Here is a 16363-nt window from a genome sequence, read left to right on the forward strand (position 1 = left end):
AGGTAGGATCTGAAATTTGCATGCGAGCCAAAATTTTGGAGGGTGGTCGTAGTTGCTACAACATGTCCATATTTGGATAAGTTTATTATTATGTTCATTGATGATATACTTGTATATTCTAAAAATGAGGAAGATCACGTCGAGCACTTAGCATCAGTTGTGAGATTGTTGAGAGATAATCAGTTGTATGCTAAGCTAAGCAAGTGTATTTTCTTTCATACTGAGGTACACTACTTGGGGCATGTAGTCTCCAAGGAAGGCATTGCAGTAGATCCAGAGAGGATAAGGACCATCATGGAGTGGTTGGATCTTAATAATGTGGATGAGGTGAGATCTTTCATGGGTCTAGCAGGCTATTAGAGGAGGTTCATCAGGAAACTTCTCACAGATTGCTTATCCCATTACATCATTGCAAAAGAAAGGTAATAAGTTTTAATGGAAAAAAGAGTGTGAAGCTAGCCTTGATCAACTTAAGCAGTTGTTGATGCATGCACCATTACTACATATTCTATATCGAGACAAAGATTTTGTGGTATGCCTAGATGCTTGCAAGAGAGGGCTTGGTGGAGTCCTAATGCAAGATGGATAGGTGGTATGTTATGAATCCCAGAAACTAATTGAGCATGAGCAGAAATACTTAACACATGATCTTGAGTTAGTAGCGATTATACATGCACTAAATATTTGGAGGCACTATCATCTTGGTAGGCAGTTTGTGCTTATGAGTGATCACATTGGGTTGAGGTATTTATTTGACCAGCTGAATCTGAATGCCATTTAGGCTAGACAGTTGGCCACGATCAACGAGTTTGATTTTGATATTAGGTACATCAAAGGTAAGAAGAGTAGGGTGGAAGATGTTCTCAGTAGATAGGTATAGGTACATCAATTGGTAGTTGTGAGCTCCTATGGAATGGACTTACGGGATAGGATCTTGTAGGTAGGACAACAGGATGTGAGGTATATGGATATTGTGCACAGGTTGTAGCAGAATGATGGTACAGGTACAGATACAGATGATGGTACAGGTACAGGTATAGGTGTATGTACAAGTACATGTAGTGTTACATGTACAAGTGGCAATTCAGGTACAACTACAAGTGTAGGTTCATAGGGCATGGACTATCATCTTACAACAGATGGATTAGTCAGGTTTTGAGACAGGATATATGTACTGGATAGAAGTGAAATCTAGAAGGTGATCTTGAGGGAGTTTCATGCGAAACTATATTCATGTCACCTAGGTTATCAGAAGACACTGACAGCAGTAAAGAAATATTATTATTGGTTGAATTTAAAGAGGAACTTAACAGAGTTTGTGGCTAGATGTCTCGACTATCAGCGAGTGAAATAAGAGTGTTATCATTCAGGTGGACTACTACAGGTGATTGCGATTCAAAAATGGAAATGGAAGGTCATTTACATGGATTTTGTCATGGGGTTGCAAAAGACAGTGAAGCAGCATGATTCCATCATGGTCATTGTGGACAATTTAAAAAAGGTTTCACACTTCATTCTGGTGAAGTCTACATACTCAACTAGCAATGTGGCATAGGTGTTCATCCAAGATGTGGTTAGAATACATGGTGTTCCGAAGAAGATTGTGTCAGATAGGGATGCGAAGTTCACTTCCAAGTTTTGGAAGGAGTTATTTGCAGGTTTGGGCACAGAGTTGGCCTTCAGCACAACTTATCATCTCCAGATAGATGGATAGACAGAGCGGGTCAACAAGATATTAGAGGATATGTTGAGGACGTATGTGATGCATCAGTAGAGGAAGTGGGAAGAGTATCTCCCTTTGGTCGATTTTGTATACAACAACAATTACCAAGATTCATTAAGGATGAGTCCTTTTGAGGCATTGTATGGGTGGAACTATAAAACTCCCATTAGTTGGAGTGATTCGGTTAGCGGGATATTGATTGGACTAGATATGTTAGTGGACATGGAATAGGAAATGTAGGTGATCAAGAAAAATCTTAAGGCAGCACAGGATAGGCGGAAAAGCTATGCTAATAGGAACAGGTCGTTCAAGGAGTTTTAGGTTGGAGAATAGATGTACTTGTGCATGAAACCAAAGAAGAGCTCCTTGCGGATTGGGTCATGTGCCAAGTTGGCACCACGATTTTGTGGACCCTTAAGTATCATTGAGAGGATTGTCCCAGTAGCCTATCAGCTTGCACTGCCTCCGATAGTGAAAGTCCACGATGTTTTCCATGTATCGTTTCTTAAGAAGTGTGTTAAGTATGATTATGATGTGATTGACTAGTCTATATTATAGGTGGAACCGGATGTAGAATTCCAGCTGGAGCCTTAGTGTATATTGTAGAAAAAGGTGCTCATGCTTAAGATTGGAGAAATTGAGAAAGTTAAAGTGCAATGGAAGCACTTTGGGCCCGTTGAAGCTACATGGGAGATGGTGGATCAGATGTGGGCCATGTATCCTTCCTTGTTTACCAATTGAGGAAAAGCTGACATGGTGGTTTTGTTTTTTCTTATGGAGGTTTCGTATATGCTTTATGATGGTTTGGTATTTTATTTATTGTGGTTTGGTATTTTCTTTATGATGGTTTGCTATTTTCTTTATGATGTTTTGATATATGCTTAGACATGGTGTTTAGTATATGTTTTGATATACGTTTTGGTATATGATTTGGCATATGTTTTGGTATCTATATTTTTTATGATGCTGCTATATGTACCCCCATGTATGGATGTAAATATCGTAACAAGATATGTTATAAATCTCCACTATGTTGTATGGGTATCATGCTATTATGCTATGATTTGATTATGTTATCATGATGTTATCAGTGATGTTATATGACTTGGAACTCAGTAGGATGATCATTGTAAATACCATAATGACTTGTGTAATAAAGCTCCACTATGTGGTATGTTGTCATGTTGTCATGATGTTCTTCTCTTGAGCAGATCTTTCATTGTAAATATTGCATCGAGCTATGTTATAAAGATCCATGAGGAGTATGTCTTCTTTTAGTAGGCTATTGAGGTATATGTGTGATTGAACACTGAGGACGGTGTCCCCCAAGGGGGAGGGTTATGTAACAACCCTAATGAAAATTTCACGTAATAAAAGTTAAAAGCAATAACCACAGATGAATGGGACACTTACTCTGTGTTGAATATTGGGCAATATATCCTAAGGGGTGTTCATTTGGTTGTTTATGGCTAAGGAAATTGGCAAAGGAAAATGCTAAGGCTTTGGAAAGGCAAAATGATATTTTTGGCACATTTATTTATGAAGATAGAGGAAATTAGGAGAAAAAGGAGGTGAAAGGTCATAGGTTGCATGTGAGGAGGAAAATGAAGGAAAATAATGGAAAATGAAGAAAATAGAGGCCTCATCCATAAAAAGGCTTATGAGGCTCAGTTGGTAACCTTTTATCAGTTTAGCTTTGGAGCTATTTCATTATTCTCTCTCTCTCTCATACTCTTGGACACATAGAGTTTTCTTGGATCACTTTGATATTGGAGCAAGAGATAAAACAAGGCAAGAGGAAGCAAAGATCAAGTAGGGAAAGGCAAGATCAAGCGGCTACAACATGCTTCATTGCAAGTATCAACTTGCATGTGTATTTTCCTTGCTATATTTGGCATGCATGGGATTGCATGTATTTATTTTCTACCATGGCATGGGTTTTTCTTGGTGTGACAATATTCCCAACCTATCCTTGCCATTTCTTAATAGATTTGATGATTTGGGTTCTCCCATTCAGTTTAGGTGCGATGGCCGGATTGGATTTGAAGCTGAGTGGGGTGGATCTTTGAATTGACAAACACATGGTGTAGTGGTCCCTGAACTGGATTGAGGATTCATGCAGCCACTAGACTAGTAACCTCTGAACTAGACTGTGGGTTATGATAAAGCCAGATTGTGTGCCTCGGTGGGCCTAGGAACCCTTGTTGGTGAATGGCGAGATATATGGTAAATTCAAGAGGTGGATTTTTTCTCTATTGGGCCAAGTGATTCCAAGATGGAATGCATGGTAAATTCTGGAGAGTATGTCTCAGTGTAGGGCCTAGTGATCCCTAGATCAGACTTTGGATGCATGGTAAAGCCTGAGAGACTATGAGCCACTAAAAATCCTCGCGGTGTAGGCGGAGAACTCCAGTGGCATCCACATTGATTGGTGTTCTTGATTTGTTCTATGAGTCCCACATTCATGCTTGGAATATGGCATAGGGGTGATTGGATCAAGAGAGACTTGGCTCACCCAATCTATGGTTGGGTGTGTTAGCCTCCTGCTGCAGCAGGTTAATCATCTTTCATGATCGACATTTTTACATGCCAAATATGTCATACTTTGCTTGCTGCAATGCTCCATATATGCTACAGATGGCCAGAGAAGTATCCATGAGAGTGTGCTAGTCTAAATGCCACTGTTGTGTTCCATTTTTGATGGGTTGATCCATTTTTTATGAGTTTTCAGCTAAGGGAGGTCCAAACAGCTTAATCTTGGCTTCCCTAGGTTTCAATTTCCTATTGTAGAATATAGAGAATGGAGATCTGTCCAAACTGTTTAATCTTGGCAGATTTGTAGATAGGTAGAGAAACAAGGGTGCTCAACAACTTAATTTGAGCCCTTGGATGCAATAAGTGTAGTTGTAGATAGGACAGCAAGAAGAAAAGAACAAAAAGTTGGATATGCTAGTTCAAGTGCACCCAAACCAAAAAGAAGAGAAAATGCTAGGTGAGTAGGCTGGGTAGGTAGCTTTGTGGTTGCAGAATCATGGCTTGTGATCCATTTCATATTGTCAAGTGTTATATCTATCATATCACAAGTTGAAGGCAGTTGTTCAGTTGGAGGACTTCAAGCGAGGCATGTCTAACTCCCCTTCTTCCTCTTTCCCCAAATCACTCACTAACTTCCCCCAAAGAGGTCAAGATCTGCTTGATACCTCTTAGATTCATCATTCTCCATATCATTTGCCTTGGTGGAGATCTGCTTCACTCAAGGAATGCTTACACTTCTTCTATCAGTCATTTTCCCCCATTGATAGCCTAAGACATCATACTTAGCGCTTGTTCTCATCATTATCATATTAACTACTAACTTTATTATGTAACTCCCTATCTCTTTTCCCTTCCCCTACTAAAACTATCTCTATAACTCTCGTATATACTTATCCCCTCCCCTTGGTTGAAAAATAACCATATACATCCTTGGGGATTGCTAAGTTTATCTGAAACTCAGAAAGAACCCTCATTGCCCCCTCAAACCATCTTCTCATGCATTTTGGACACTTTCCAATGCATAGAACCCTTCATCCCCCCTAACTATCTCCCAAGTGCATAAGGACTCATTCCTTTGCATAATTCCCCTTCACATGTTTAAAAATGACCCCTTTGACCTTGGTTTGCCTTTATAAGGCATGAAACCCTCTTTGGCCACTAAAACCCTCTCAAAACCACATCACTTTCCTCCTAAGTGCCTTTGGACTCCTTCCAAGGCATAAGAATATGCAAACCATGCAAAAACCATGAAAAACCTTCAAAAAATGATAAAATCCTCCCTTTTTTGGCCATCGGACCCCTTCCGATGCCTTAGAATCCAAGCAAAAGCATAAAGGTTACCCCCTCCGAATTCAAAAGACTTGCATTTTTGAATAAATAATGGCTCCGATGAGAAATGGGTCCTTTGGGTCCCCCTCCGATGTGATATCGCTATCGGGAGGGGGAAATCATATGTTCAAACACCATATATAACTCCTCCGAATTCAGGTTTCCTTTGCATTTTAATAAAATGCATGCCCTGATGAGAAAAGGATCTATTTGATCCCCCTCCGATGCGATATTGCTATCGGGAGGGGGCAGTGGCATATATAAGCGAAATGGCTAAGTCTCAAGGCATGGGGCACAATGCCGATGGGCCGGACCCGAAAACATATAAAGTGGACTGGTAAAAGCATATCGGGTCCGCCACATTTCGACGTTTCTATGTGGCAGCCCCATGACCCCGCCGATAGCGAATTGCCAAATTAATCACAGCCATCCATTTTTGGGCCCCAAATCAACGGCCCATATGTGATCGGCGGTCACCCCATGTAAATGGCTTGGACCAGCGGAGCCGAAATAAAATTAAGGCGCGGCGTATAAAGGATTTCAGGTCCGTAAGGGGGCGTTGCACAGCGAAAAGGGAAGGCTCCGACAGGGCGGAGCCGAAATATAATAAACTGCAGCATATATAGATTTTGGGTCTGCTAACTCTTTTTTATTAAATCCGCCGATTGACATCGCCGATGGGCCAGACCCGATTCAAATAAGGAAAGAGCATATATAGATTTTAGGTCCGCTAACTCTTTTTTATTAAATCCGCCGATTGACATCGCTGATGGGCCGGACCCGATTCAAATAAAGAAAGGGCCTATAAAGCATTTCGGGTTCGTGCTTTCGACGATTGTTTGTGTACCACCCCCCGGTCCGCCCCGATGCGATTTAGCGATAGCCGATGGATCGGCCCGCGCCGGATCCAATGGCTAGGATTTAAAGGCTGCTACAGTGCCCGCCAAAAGCCAATTTTTCATTAAAATTTCATGTTTTGGGCACATTTTCTGTGTTATTCGGAAATGGGCCGTTTTCAAAGGTTTTGTGTGCGGCGCCCGTGCCCGCCCAGGTATAAAGAAAACATGGTTTTCTCATGCCATTCCTGGATCGCTCCAGGCCCAAATTGCCCCAAATGGCAGGTTTTCACCGCAACAGGCCTTCAATGACCCTTTACTGATCCAGTTCGTGATTTTAAGTGTTGCTAAAGCATATTGAGTCGGCCAAGGGCCGACAACCACCCAAAAGCAGCAGAAGGCCTCACAGCAGATATTTGGGCCGATCAGCGGCCAGTAAGTGTTGATTTGACAGTTTAAGGGCATTTTTGAAGCCAAGATAGCCCAGGTGCGTGCCAAAGAATATCAGGAAGCGGCAGAGTGTATCAGTGAGGATTTTCCAAGGCAGATGAAGGAAAAGGGGCCCCAGCAGATTCAGCAAAGCATCATTGAGCTGTAATGGCTCACCAGCTTGCAATTTTTGCCATTTAAGGCAGCAGGACCACTTGAAGGCACATATAAAGGATTTCAAAGCAGATTTATTGCAAAAACATTGTATGAGGCCACATTTTGGGGCGGCGCTGCTCAGCCCATGCACAGTTATGGCCATGAGGCTAGCACACGGCTCGAGGACCTCTCTCCACTCATTTTTGAGGCTGCTGCCTCATGCGCAGTCCTGGTCTACATGACTTGAGATGCCAGCTGCCCCAGCGCAGCTATTTCTGATGTTTCATGCATTTATTTCTAGCATAGATTAGGTTCAAAGATAGTGATTGCACAGATCTCTTTTGATATGTTTCCAGAGATATTTTTTGGGATATTTTTCCCCTTGACACCTGTTCAAGGGAAGTCTGTAGCTATTTCTTCTATATATACCACCCTCTGCACTGTTCTAAGGGTTGGTTGGTCGATAACTTCCTCTCTAGACTTGCACTGTATTTTCTGAGAGTCTCTATAATCAAAGATCGCTGGAATGTTTGGGAGATGAACTGGCTGTTGTGTTTTAATGACTAAAGAGTGACTATGGAATCCTAACGCTTCTACATAGCCCAATAAGTGTTTCTTATCTCTGTTTACAGTTTATATGTTTTATGCCATCATTGTTTCACTATCTAAATAGCAGAAAGAAAGAATAGTTCAGAGCTCACTTAGTTGTATTCTGTTCTCAATTTCTGTTATTTATCTATGTTTTCCTTTGAATTAGTCCTGAATATGAATACTGATTGGCTCATATTTACACTAGTTCCTTCATATATGAATGTTGTTTAGGAATCCTTGATTGCTCCTATATAAATGTTCATTCACCTTCCCTCTGTTAGCATAATGAGAGCTACTTAGTTGCCTTTCATTCACTGACCTTCATTCCATCCGTATTCCAGCTTGATATTGTTTTATGTGTAGCTATCCTGCTCTGTATTCCTCTTGTGACCAAGAAAACGCAACAGCAAGCCTAATCCACAACTCCATGCCCAATGGTTTGAACTTCTCACACTATGCATCTCAACTCTCCTGCACAATACTCCAAAACAGTCTCTTAGGGACCTCTTTTGATAGTGTCATATTCCCCAAGTATGTGCAGAGGATCCTTCTTTTTCTCCCATCTGCTAGTAAAGGCCTGATAAAGCTCATCAGGAGTTGTGATGGAATTTGCATTCATGGATCTAAACCAAGTTCTTACATCTCCAGTTAGGCTTTGAAAAAACATCCTCATTCTCACACTGTCATCATCTATTTCATAGGTCTCAAAATGGTCTTGCATCCTTTTGGCATGCTGGACAGCTGTCAGAGGGCCATTGGAGTCAAAATATGAGATTTTGGTTTGGTAATCTTGGGGTAGAGCTGCAGCATTAGCTGGTATTTGCAAGGGTGCATATCTGTTAGCCATATTTACAGGGTTTAGAGGATTAACAGGGGCAGCTGGGATAATAGGAACAATGGGTACCATAGGGGTAATAGGTAAGGGTGAACCTAGAGTGTTGGTCAAGGGGATATGTGCAGTGGATGAAGATGTGAGAGGAGGACTTTGAGATGTGGATGGTGAACTAGGGGAACTAGGGGTAGACCGGAAAAGGACCTTGCATGGAGTAGAGATAACACTGGGATGATCTGAATCTGAGGTTAAATCAGCAGGCTGCTCCTGCCTTTGCTGCCTCCTAATGTTTCTAGGAATGGTATTTGGATTATCAACAATGATGGGTGGCTTAGGGTCAGGATTTGCCCTAGTATGCCGTGGATTTTTCTTGGGAGCCAGCTTCTAACTGTTTTTAGGATTTTATAGGAAGTTTTATATCTGCAAGGACTGGATAAAGATTTTGGAATGGCTATATATATATTTCAAAGCTGAGATGAAGATTCACTGAAAAAGCTCTTCCCTAAAGCTGTCAATGTGACACAGAAACAGTTTTGAAGGCCTCCTGACTGATTTTAGGCTTAATTTGTAGCTTTGAGAGATGTATAGAAATTGGAAAATCCTAAGAAGTCCCTAGTGGAGTCGCCATTTATGTTAACACCCAGGTTGTTCCCTTTGACTCTAAGGGAATACGGCCGGGGTAACCACTAACCAATCTTTGGATTACAACTTCTAGCCAGGCTGTAATCAGAGAGGGCTCTCTCTTTAATATTTATCTCTGTTTTGTACTGATTTTAGGCTAGCTGTAAGTTCAGGTTTGTTTAAGGTTTCGGTTGGATGATAATTTCAGTCAAGGTGCTTATGAATTCTCCAAAGTGTTCTAGTCCATTGGGCTATGGAGTCAGTGGTCCTTTAGTCATTTTGAGGTGCTGAGTGATTTGCTGTAGTGATGTTGCAGAGCCAGTTTAGTGTCTGAGAAACAACGTTTATAATAGTGATTAGGTGGGGTGTATCCAGTTTAGGCAAGGCAATTAAGAATCTTACGGTAAACTTCTAAAGAAGGACAGCGAGAATATTAATCTAGAAGCACTGAAGAATTTCTAGTTAACATTCACATATAGCATTAACAGACACATGAGCAGTTAAGAATTCATGTACATCGTTAAGCTTGAAGACAAATATTTACAGCAGTAAAAATTGAGCACAAGGTGTAATGAAACAAATCCTGTACTAGTCTTTTTTTTTAACTGCTAGCTTAATACAATATGAGTATGGTTTGATAAACATAAGGAAATGATAAACACAATAAACAGAGATTCGAGGAAAACTTGTTATTTCGTCAGACAGCACAGGAATTCTGCATCAGCACATGTAGCATCATCCAGACATCAAAGATTTCAAGAAATCACTGAGCTCATCCAGCCCTTTGTATTAGATAATTCTGAAAGTGTACAATACATTTGTCTCATAGAGAAAATTACCAACCCCTTATGAGTTACTTAGGGGAGTATATATACAAAATTTACATCAAAAATATCAGCGAATGAGTTAATATGTCATTTATGATATGCTAATCTCTGGAATACAGTAGCTGAAGGTTTGAATGCTGCAGTAATTCCTTAATGCCTCAGCTGTCAAAATAGTCAGAAGATATTTGGACTTTATGGCTGTTAGAGTCGGCTGGAGATGTGCTGTCTGAAACTTGGATAGCTGTCATTGTCTATGTGATGAGTCACTTTTTTAGCTGCTTTAACTGCTGACATTTGTCATGTTATTTGTCTTGTAGTGACCTGGAGCTGGCAGTGGCCGAATGACTGAAGCTACCGTGGCAAAATCTGAAGCATAAATTGCCACCAATCCTCCTTAGGCATTTGATGTCTGCGCATCTTTATCAATGTTTCCTCGGCCTCTGTATGTCTATAAAGATTGGGAGGGGTTTCAAACAGGTGATTCACTTCATTCTCAATGAAGAACAGGCCTTCAAGTTTGTCATATAAGCTCCGCCCTGTGGGAGGCCCTGCTTGTTCAGATGAACTGCCAGATGCAATAATCTGATTTTCAATAGTGGTTGCCATTCTGTTGGCCATTTGATCTGGAGAGATCAGTTTTCCTGCACCACTTAGTAAGCTGGGCAGGCCTTTTGCTTGCAGCACTCCCATTTTAACTTTGTATTCCTCCACATCTACTTGCATCTCATAGTACTTCCTCTCCACTGTTTGTATATAGTTCCTGAGAGTTAGTACCTTCTTGGCAGAGAGGACAGCCTCTGTTCTGTTGGGAATGCCTATAGCTGCCAATTCCTCCCTTTCTTGCCTGTTCAGGAAGTCTATCATTCTGTTTGCCTGCTCTGCTCTGTTCCCTAGCACTGTCTTGGCCTTTTGAATTTCTGCTTGAGCTTGGCCCATTAAATCCATCTGCTCATGCATTATTTTTATTGACCTCCATTGCTGTTTGATGGATTGGCCAATTTTGGCCCATAGGATTCTCTTTATGTTGGCCATAGCAGTCTCCAGATTCAGCTCTTTCTCTAAGGCCTTTATCCTTTCTTTCTGGGCCTTTATTTCTCTGCCATGTTCTGCTACAGTCACTTTGGACTTGTCATACTTGGCATCCAGTTCTGCCAACTTCTCCTTGGCCTTCTTTATTTCATCTGCCTGGATCTCCATTGCTTTGACGGCCTTGGTCAATTCCTCTACACTTGGGCTGGCATCTGGAGCTGCTGCTGTTCCTGCTGCTCCTGTTGTGGGGGCCACTGCTGCCCCTGAAGTTGTTGCTGTTGTTGAAGTAGTTGGAGGAGCTTGGGAAGTGGATTCTGCCTGTTTATCTTGTAATGCTCCTTCCAGCTCTCTCTCCAATTCCCTAATCCTCTGGTCTTGCTGCATTAGGAGGTCCAGTTGGTCCTCAGCCTGTTTTTGCTTTTGAAGTTCTGTTGTTTGAGGGTGCTCTGTGGGCTGCAGCTTCAATCTTTTCTTCAAGGCATTGAGGTCATCATATTTCTTCTTCATAAGGGCCTTCACACCCTTTGGATCACTAGGATCATGTCCTAGATCAATGATGATCTCCTCCAGAGACTTTATTCTATTGTCTTTGGCCAGAGAGGACATTCTCTCAAAGTCCAACTGGGTATTGGTGTTTTTGAGGGACTCTTTCAGCTCATGTGCCATGGTGGCCTTCTCCACCAAGGTTGCATAGACCATCTCCCCAGCTTGCTTATGGAGTTCAATCTGGTCCATGGGATGTATATCTCTGGCTAGGACCTCCACCCTTGTCTTTACAAAATCTGCAACTGTCTTAGGCTGCAGCCCTTTGGGCTTAAAGTGGCTGAGGAGCAATTTTTCCTCCTGAATGTCATATACCGACATTAGCCTTTCTTGCTGGGCTGGTGTTGCATCTATGAATTGCTTATAGACCTCAGCCCTTAGCAGCTCATTCTGAGCTTTTATTTGTTTGAAAGAAGCCTTGGTGCTCTTGGGCTTCTTGCTTTGTTGGGAAGAAGAGGACACCTCCAAACCGAGCTGTAAAGTTTGCTCCTGCTGAAAGGAGCTTGTACCTGTATGCTGACTGTCCTCCCTGTCTTTTCTTGGACTGTCCAAGACATCTTCAGTAATGTCTTCTACCTCTAGGGAGTCTGCTCTTTGCCTTTTGGCTTCTGGCTGGTGGGAGGATCCACTGAGAGGAGTGGACTCTTCTCTATCTCTTATTGTCCCCCTTTCCTCATGTGCTGGGGTTTGTAAAATTGGAGCAGTTACTGGCTCTGTTTGTGGGGGTGGAATTTGCAGTGCTGGAGCTGCTGGTAGCTCAGTTTGTGGAAGGACAGTTTGCCCTTGCTGCTGTTCTGTTTGCTGCCCTGTTTGCTGCTCTGTTACAAGGGCAGTCTTTTATTTCACTGCTTCTTCCTCTGCACCCATTATGCCTTTGCCTTTGTCTGTCGCTGGTGCTGATGTAGAGGGGGCCTGTGGTGCAGTCCTTGTGGCCGAGGTCCCTTCTCCCACTGAATAAGGCGGTCTGAAAGGTACCTGCTGCACATAGTCTAGGTCAATAGTTTTTTCAATCTCCTTCATATTCTTTAGCTTTGTCTCTTCCTCAGTTAGATTTTCAACTAGAGTGTCCATCTGCCATTCTTGCAGGTTGGCATATTTTTCAATGTGTGGGTACTGGCAATGCTTAATGCCTATAAGCCTATACTTGTTTCTCCTAGCAGTGATGAAACCTTCAGGGTCATAATGGACCCACCGAAAACTATAGGACAACTTGTATTTATCCTGAAGGATTAGGTCTGCATCTTCCCACCCTTCTTTCTTGTTCATGATGAAGGGGCCCAACTGGTCTTTGAACTTGAGGTGGGCCTTCTTTTTGGCGCTGTGGAAATGGGTGAGGTCGGACTGAATCAACTGCCTATAATACTCCAAGGAAAATAACCTCATAGGTACATATTTTGGGAGCCTGTATGGACATAGCTCACAGCCATAGATCCTAATGACAGTATGGTTCTCATATAGGTACCAGTCACCTATTTTATATTTTTTGGAAAGCTGCAGAGCTTTCTTTATCTCATTTGATATTCTGGGAGGAGGGGACCTCATCAACAGGCAAGAGACTGGGTATACAAATTGGTCAACAAATTCACAATAGGTTGAGGGTGAATTTGTGACTTTGTGATAGACAGAGGTCTAGAAGATGACAGATCTTCTTTCCCCTCTGTGATCCAGCCTTTTGATGTAGCATGGGAAGGCTTCAGAATGATAGTACATGAACAGGTGGTAAATATAGGCTGAGTACTTGAAGACCCCCTGTCTGTCCACTCTTCTCAACTGATCATGAATCTTGTTAGCTATGAACTTAGCAAAGTTATATTTGCGGGCAGGGGGTTGGCGTGGGCTGTAAGCAGATAGTAATACCAGCATTGTTTTATCCACATGCTCACTGTTTTTGTATCCCAACACATAGGCAATCATGTCCAGTAAAAGCCTGCCTACATCATTGAAATGGTCATTCAGGTAGGGAGGTGGCCCTGTAGGCTGGCACTCAGGTCTCATGAATGTCCTGGTGACCTTTTGAATCTCCTCAGTGGTCATCTTGGCACCAGTGTCCAACAAATAGTCCATGGAAAATGGGATTAGCAACTCTGTCTGATCAAAATGTAACATTTTGTTGATGGACTCAGCATTAATGTAGAAAAGGATCCTCCCAGATGGAGTGCTAATAGCTCTGTGCTGCACATCATAGTTTTCAGCACATAGGTGAATGATTTCAGGGAAGACATTTATAGCTGGGAGACAATAGTATGGTAGGTTTGACTCCCATATCCCATGTGTACCATGCCCATCCTTATAGTCCTCTCTTAATTGACAGAAGGTCTGCAAGAAGTCCCTGTTACCCTCAAAGTCTTCAATAAGATAGTCCTTGTCAGCTAATGCCAAGGCCTCCAGCTCTTTATTTGGTGGATTTAATGGAGCTACACTGAGGGATGAGGATGCAGAAGCAGCCATTGTAAAACTTGATTTTGAAATAAGGTGATGGCAATGGTTTGCAAAGTTCTTTAAGAGCTTAAGTAATAGGCCAAATGTAGACCAAGTCTGAAGTGTTTTTCTCAGTGGAAAATGCAAGCTGGTTTCTGTATTTTGTTGCAAATTCACAGGGATGTGAATTGCTAAGGGTGAGTTGCAGAGGGTATGAGGTTTCCTTTGGTAGCAATTACAGCTAGCCTGTACTCAGCAAAAGGGAACAATGCCGAGCACCTCGAGGAAAATTTTATGGTTCTGGCCCGCGGAACGACTGTTTTAATGTCAATTTTTAGTTGTGGGGGCAATGCAGGTTACTTTATCTGACTCTTAGTTAGCAGACAGAGCTAGACTGTGGATTTTCTCTAGTCTTAATGCAGCTGAATTCTTGACTTGTAGCGATCTCAATCTTGAATTTGATGGCTGGAAATAGATTTCGCGGCAAGCTTGTTCGCAACGGCTACGTCGTTTGTGCGTGAAAATGACCGCAAACGGCTAATTTGGTCGTTTATAACGACAAACTTGGAAAAAAACATGCTATTGGCGCTTTTCCGCCGATGACGTCATGGTGGGGCCCGGGTACGGAGGTGACGTGGCTGCTGAGGTGTAGGCCAAGGTGGCAGGACACGGTGGCGGGTAGATGCGGTGGCAGGGCTACGTGGAGGACCATATGGCGCGGGGGCAGAGGAGGGCGCTACGTCATGCTGACGTAGTGATGACGTAAGGGAAGGCGGTAAAGGAACGGTGGTAAGCGGGTTCCCCGCACCACCTTTGGGCAAAGGCGGTATCGGGGAAGGGGGCTCCGAACAACCCCACCGCCTGCCACGCGTCCCTTGTACGGGGTGGAAAACCACTTTCCCCGGACGCTAAAGGTCGGCAGGTTGGGGAGTGAAAATTACCGCCCACCGTTAGATCTGGGCGGCGGAGATCTGACGGCTGGCGGGTCCTCCGACGGATCGTGCAGGTTGGGGGGGTCCCGCTAGCCTATTTAAATATTAAATTAAATATTTTTCGGGCGGAGAACCTTAGGGTTAGGGGTTTTTTGCATGTGTTTTGGGATTTTTGGGTTTTTCAAAGGTTTTATAAGGAAAAAAGGGGTTTAGGAGTGGGTTTAGCAGGGGGAAAGGGGTTTTCTGTGGCATTTTGAACAGAGGAAAGGTGAGGGCCTAGGGGAAAGGTTGTTGCTCATAACCAGAGGTTAGAGCAGCCCCAAGACAGGGTTGACCACAGCCCCTGGTGGACTGGAGTCTCCCTAAACAACTTATTTGGCTATAATGCCAAGGGGAGGGATATTTATACAATGTTTGGGGTTTATACACCATGGTGTTATAATACTAGGGAAAGGGTAACATAGGGGGTTTATATAATAAAATTAGGGGTTAATATGGATGAAAGGAGTTGATGAGGGGAAATAATACTAAGTTTATTGAAAATAACTTAGCTTAGGGAGTAGATCAAAATAAAAAGAGTTTTAGACAAGAAATGTGGCTTTTAAAGGACTAAGAACCACCATAAAACCATCAATTCTTCCATGAATCTCAACTGATGATAGGATGTTAGTAATGAATGGGAAGAGGGGAAGAAGGGAGGTTAGACATGCTTCTTTGCTTTGCTGCCACCTGATAGCGAAGAACACCTTCTCAATTCATTGTTTTTGCTTTGTCAACATTTCAGCACATATTTATTTGCAAGGAATGATATTTTTGCAACCTCATCTGCCTACCCATCTATTTGCCTAGCATTTTTTGTTTCTTCTTGGAGGGTGCACTTGGACTTGCAGACCCTTATTTGCCTTTTCTTTTCTCTGGCTTTTATTTTGTTTTTCTATCTACTTCTACCCTTATTTCTTCCAAGGTCTCAGATTGAGCAGTTGGGAACCTTTCTTCTCTACCTAGACTACTTATCTGCCAAGATTAAACAGTTTGGACAGACTTCTTTCTCTATTCTACAACTGGAAATTCAAAACATGGCATGATCCAGATTAGGCTATTGGACCACCCATCAAAATTGAGACAACATCAAGCTATATACACAGATTGTTTTCTCTAGGAAATATGCGATCTTTGCATGATCAAAGCAGAGCATATTTGGAACTTTTCATTGTCAATCATGAAATATGAAACCTATTGGTATAGGTAGCTAACAGTGGCTCCACATGGGGATGGTTTTTCATTTGAATGACCAAGAACAGCAGGTCAGAATGCCTTGGCCCATTGACTGCCTTCATCAAAATTTTGAAGCTTGCTGCTTTGAAATGTCAAAATTGTGTACTTCCCTTCTTGGTAGACTTCTTAATCCTATTTACCTTTTGCTGGTAGTTAAGAAAACTTGAAAAACTGCATTTTTACATCTTAACAGAAAATAATATATACATCTGGATATGTACAAAGGAAAACTCATGCTGCACTTATGGGTAGTAGTCAAAATAGTGCTTGAGCATCCTGCCATTCAC

This window comes from Pinus tabuliformis, chromosome 5_1, assembly GCF_031772625.1.
Source record: "Pinus tabuliformis cultivar Carrire ecotype Pingquan chromosome 5_1, CPIR1, whole genome shotgun sequence".
In the NCBI taxonomy this organism is placed as follows: domain Eukaryota; kingdom Viridiplantae; phylum Streptophyta; class Pinopsida; order Pinales; family Pinaceae; genus Pinus; species Pinus tabuliformis.